The sequence below is a fragment of the Megalops cyprinoides genome, chromosome 23 (genome assembly GCF_013368585.1).
Source record: "Megalops cyprinoides isolate fMegCyp1 chromosome 23, fMegCyp1.pri, whole genome shotgun sequence".
In the NCBI taxonomy this organism is placed as follows: domain Eukaryota; kingdom Metazoa; phylum Chordata; class Actinopteri; order Elopiformes; family Megalopidae; genus Megalops; species Megalops cyprinoides.
In genome coordinates this window covers 689,189-695,188 of record NC_050605.1, presented here as the reverse complement: position 1 = coordinate 695,188, position 6,000 = coordinate 689,189, and the positions used below count along the sequence as shown (strand labels likewise).

At 39.8% G+C, this 6,000-nt stretch overlaps 1 protein-coding gene across 1 annotated transcript in view; it reads right to left on the bottom strand.

Annotated features, from left to right (window-relative positions):
- Window positions 1-5,000: 5,000 nt before the first annotated feature.
- Window positions 5,001-6,000, bottom strand: part of LOC118770626 (anoctamin-4-like) — a 93,955-nt gene continuing 92,955 nt past the window's right edge. The window contains exon 30 of the mRNA XM_036518390.1: window positions 5,001-5,316. The gene's annotated coding sequence lies outside the window, so the exon portion shown is untranslated. The remainder of the gene's footprint in view (window positions 5,317-6,000) is intronic.

The following is a 6,000-nucleotide window of genomic DNA, read 5'->3' as shown; positions in this document are numbered from 1 at the left end:
TACTGTGTTTTTCGAGAAGGTAAATTAAATAGAAGCTCACCACTCTCTCTTCCTGTTGGTTGTTTGAGGATAGCTCTTTGGATTGTGTTATTCCTTTTTCTCCTTATTCTCCTCTGACTTGTTAGCTGCTGTTTTGCTGCTGCTGTTCCTCACTGTCCTTTGGTTTAGAGGTGTTTACCTCTGGATGAAATCAGGAGAAAATAGAGAAAACAAAGCACAGAAGAAAGGCCATACAGCAATATTCTTGATCTACTTCTCTTTGTCCACAATATTGAGTGTCTTCTTTTAGGTTTTGTACATTTCAGAGTTGTGAAACTTGAAAAAAAAGTTACATTTTTAGGAGCTCCAGGGGAGCATGACTGCACAGAATCACTCTCTCTTTCTCTCTCTCCCTCTCTTTCTCTCTCCCTGTCTCTCCCTCTGTCTCTCTCTCCCTCTCCCTCTCCCCCTCTGTCTCGGACAGCTCTGTACCATTTCTAGCTAAACCAGTGATAGTCACGTTGAAAAACAAACAGTAGTGATCTGATATGTTAATATCAGAAATCTTATCAACAACGATATTCAGACCCCTAGAGATCACTAAATCTAGGGTGTAGCCACAGTTGTGGGTTGACCCAGCAATATGTTGAGTAAAAACAAAAGAATGTAAGAGTTGCATAAATTCCATAGCCTTGAAGTCCGAGACGTTATCAACATGCAAATTACAATCACCAGTTATAGGAATCCTATCATGGTTAGTAAAACAGGCTGACAGTAGTTCAAACATTTCGGCTAAGAATGAAGCTGTATGCTTTGGTGGTCGATAAATAGTAATCAACAGCACTGATATTTGACTTTCCAATATAATAGCCTGATATTCAAAAGATGAAAAACTACCAAAATGCAAATGCTTGCATTTAAAAGTGTCTGAAAAAATAGCTGCCAGTCCTCCTCCTCTCTTACCCTCACGTATTGAGTGGATAAAACTGTAATTTGGAGGGGAGGCTTCAGTTAAGAGAGAGACTCCATCTGAACCGAGCCATGTTTGAGTCAGAAAAATAATCCCTCATGCTCACCCTGACCAAACCGGTGATATGGCCCTCAAAACAACTAAATTCCTCCACATGCCCTGATTTATAATGTTTTTCGCCCTCCTAAAAACTTCGGGTCTCATCCTTGAAGAAGAGGAGAATATGGCTAAGCGACACCATTGCTGCTAACGATGAACTTGCTGTTAGCGATTGCTAAGGACGAGCTTGCAAGTTAGCCGCTACAGCGATAGCTGATAGCGATGATTAGCCACACTCTAGCGAGCAAGGCCGGAGAGCGGGAATGAGAACGCTCCGTGGCTTCATGGGACATGTAGTTTTTAGCCCGTGGTTGTACTAGCATATAAGATAAAAAAAAAATTAAATTACGTAAAATTTAGCTCGAAACAATTAAAATAAACAATATAAGTCGCAAGTTGGGATCACAATAAATCCGGAAATCGATGGTAAGCCATAAATCACTAGAAGTACTTTAAAAGTCGTTTTAAAAAAAGTCTATGATAAAATGAATGGGGTATTTTACTTCCGACACCAGTGTGACGTAGTCACCTCGGTACTCTATAACAGCCACCAAAAATGGAGAAGGTAGCGGTGAAGTTAATTCTGCTATTTTCTGAGCTCAGTGAACTGTACAACACGACAGTTAAATTGTATCATAACATTCATCATAAAGAGGCCGTTTGGAGTAAACTAGCCTGTTAGCTAACGTTAGCTCTGCACCAATGTATAGCCAGCTAGATCGCTAACAATGTACATGCTACTGTTGTTATGGCAGCAAAAGACGCTCTCAACTGCTTTTTGGAACAAACGCTGCCAGCGTTTTTTTTTTTGTTTGTTTGTTTAGGCCTACTTGAACAAATGCAATGGCCAGCGTTTTCCATCAAAAAAGACGCTACGTTGCTACGTGTGAACACAGCCTTACATTTTGCATAACCAACTGCTTTGTTATTATCTGTATGGCGACTAAATCGAAATACCTCCATACCGTCGACTTCCCTGAATGGTTTTTGGTAGTTTCAAACTTCCCCGATGACAAATTTTGTTTGACGTCCTCCATCTTTAGCCTATTAATATTTATTGCCTGAAATAGCCTGTGTTGCGTTGTCACGTAAATAAACAAACCCCAGCACTGAACAGAAGGTAGCCCAACACAGACAGTAGGTCTATCATTTTTATACTATATTTTCACTAAAAAGAACTTTAAGCACCATGTCAACTAGGCTAGCCCATCCTAATTAGTAGTTCAAAAGTCAAATGTTCGCTGCCTAGTTACAGTTCGGCAGACGTGACCGAACCCGAACATTTCTAAATTTTTGTCCGAACCAGGCCTGATCCGTCGGGTCCCGACGGGTTCCGTCGGGCTCGGGTCGGGTAGCCACCCTCTAGTCCAGAACACTTTCCTACTCGCATGCACTGTACTGAATAAAAAAACGGAACTGGGTTGGATTAACAAATTCTCTTACCCCACCAAGGCCATGAGATATTGTCATCTCTGCAGCTTTATGTCAGAATAAGGACAGGAATTTTACATAGCCTATTTTGTCATTGCAAAGAATTGCCCTTTGTAGTTGTGGCTATGAATGATCATTCTGTTGGAGCTTTCTATTATTTGCATCTCCTGTGGTATTTGCATATTGGATGCCTAATCTTGTTGCGATGCCCCCTGGTGGATCTCGTGTGGCCTTATGCCTGTTACATTGTGAAAATGTCACCGGGAACATGTTCTTGTTGTATGTCCAGAACTTGGAACATGATGACCCAAATCCTAAATCTAATCTGATGTAGTGTAACAGAGATGTTTCAGATGCTTGTTCAACATTATCCATGAGGTAGGATGATGATAGGTAGTAATTATGAGTTAATCTCTGCTCAATTTAATTGTTATAATTTAAGAAATTATTTAGATTTCATTTCAATTCCTATGGATATTAGCAAACAGCCTTCTGAGCATCTCCCTTGGATTAACCACCTGTTGTGTGTTATACATTATTGCATTTTACAAATCATTATTTTATAAGCAAAATTGAACCCACACTTATAACGACTGGATTGTGCTATTATATACACCATTATCTGAAACATCAATTGTCATGAAGTATGTTTCTGTTTGTGGTATCCAGTTCTATACATGCTTGCAACCTGCTAGGTGTCCATCTGTCATAGGGGAACTCAGGTGAAAAATCTAAATGTGATGTTTCATATGTATACAGCACTTTCAAATGTAATTTAACATTACAAATCAGCCTCTAATGCAGCTTTTCACTACATGATACAACCCAGCCTGTGGATTAGAGTCAATGGAGGAAGACAAAATCCTGTCACAAACCATGAATGGCTTAGGAAAGCTTTTGGAGAGCATTTGTGTGCACTCTGCCCATGGTGCTGGTTTTACCACTTATAGCTGGGAGGCAGCTGCTGTATGTGTGATCAAACAGCTAACATCGACATACAACATCCATGAATAAATGAATGAATAGATTTTTGACATTAGTTTTGATTCTGACAAAGACAAGGTACAAAAACATGGTACAGCACATTCCTTACTATTAAATTTACATTTAGTCATTTAGCAGACTTTCTTATCCACACCAACACATAACAGTGCATACAGGAAGGTAAAGAGCAGATACTAAATCATAGGTGTCACTGTATGATAGTAGGAGTGATTACATAACATGCCACATTCTGTGATGTGCCATAGTACATGCAAAAGGAAGTTTGAGGACATAGCATTAATGTTTGGACTCCTGTGTTCAAGCTGCAACGGAAGATGGTCAATGATTTGACAGTTCTGACTGTTGTTGGGAGCTCTTGCCACCTCTAGGGGGTAACAGCAGAGACTAGATATGACTAAGTAGATGGATCCTTTGGGTGAGGGATGACAAGATTACCAGAGGTTGTGGAGTGGAGCTGGTCTGGCAGGAGTGTATGGCTTGACAATGAATTGATGGTAAGAGGGTACAGATCTTCTTGCTGTCTAATAGGCTTGGGCCAGAGATCTGTATTTTTTCTGGCCACAACTGATAACGAATGAAGGGAGATGAGGAGAGGTGTGACATGCGAGTATTTTGATTGGTTATTGACAAAACTGCAGCAGCATTCTGTATGAGCTAAAGGGCCCTGATGGCACATTTAGGGAGACCAGCAAGGAACGAGTTACAGTAGTCCAGTCTGGACAGCAAAGGGGCTTTTGCAATGAGCTGGGCGGCATATGTGGTGACACGCAGATGGATTTTGTGGATATTGCAGAGAAAGAATCAACAGCTCTGGGTAATTGATTGCTAACACTATATTTTCAGTAAAGGACAGCTCATTATCCAGAACTACACCAAGATTCTTGGTAGTCTTGAATGCAGACACTATTAAGCACTGTTAAGCCTAGCAGGATCTGATGGAATGGGCTACCTTCAGTGCTGTCTGGCACCATGAAAGCTCTGGTCAAATGTGTGAGCGGCTAGTTGTCGGTTCCAAGGATCAGAGAAACAGTGTCATTCTACCACTGACTGGGGCCCTTTACTGCAGTTACCCCTGAAAATGCTACTTGTCTTGTGCTCAAAATCAAACATACAGATATTATGAAGATTTTAGGTCATATTTTGTTAACTTAAAATCATCATTAAGGGAAAAAAATAAAACCGGGTGCAAAATCAAGAGACTACAAAGACATTGAGTAGTTTGTAATAAATTCCTTTAATGTCATTATAATTATAATTCCTATTTATTAATTTCCATGTAAATGGAAAGCATCTGATTTTCTCCAGTATGTATCCCCTGCTATACTTCAGATGCAAATTTTTTAAATGATTTTTTGCATTATACAATATAAGCAGTAGCATATTAAGAGCCTGCTGATCTAATGTAAATTGTACATTCTCTTAAATATGTTGCTATTTACAACAAAGCAATATATTATAATTTCTCATAAACATCAGTATGTTAAAATACAAACAGCAGAATTGTAAACAGGCCTCGTCATTCATCAACATGAAAGATAATATAATTCTGATTTTTAATTCTGACTGTGAAAATCATGTGTTCTGTATTTGCATTCAGTTGTTGGAGGAAATGCCCCAGTTTCCTGACATCTATTGCAAGTAGACACCCATAGTTACCCATCATCAAATGTTCGATAATACAACTTTTCCTAGAGTTACAAATTGGGACACAATGTTGCATTGAAAGAACATGCTGGATGGGGTGGAAAATATTAATATCACCAGCTCCCCTTTCCCGTTCCTGCCATGCATGTTTGGTCTCCCCAGCAGCACGCACTGCAGTAGGAGAGAACCTGTGAGGAAACAGGACAGATTATAAGTCACTTGGCCCTTGACTGAGTGAGCCATTTAATAAGGAGTTCACTGTTGGCTAATGGACCACACCTGTAGAACACACATTTCCAGTTTTAAGGAGACAGCGGATCAATTTATGCACACCCACAGGTAAGGAGAGTGGAGAAAGGCCCATGCTTACAGAGTGCAGTGGCAACATACAGTGCAGAAAAATACACAGCAGGAGCACACACCTACACAGGAATATGAAGCATGAAGGGTAGCTTTTCAGTCTAACAGAAACAGAAGTTTAAAAAATGTAATGTGACTAAATCTGCAGTATTACATAACTATATATTTCTTGGTTCTCCAGTCCATGCTGGTGATGTTAATATGCAATCTAGAGTACTCTTTAAGTCTCATTTCTGTTTCTAAAATGTCATCAGGAGTATACTCACTTGAAATGCCACCTGATCCCACCTGAATTGGTGAGCTTGACAGCAGTCATACTTGCAGCATAAGGTTAATCTAAAAACCATGTATGGACCACTGTAAATTTTATGCTTAGCAAAATATTATTTGTGTAGATCATACTGATAATCTTAATCTCTTCAGTATCTGCATATGCATTCTGTAATGCTTATCCTCACTGTGGTGCAACTTTGTGGATGAGGTTTTCAGATATGCCCCCTGTGCAGCTACCC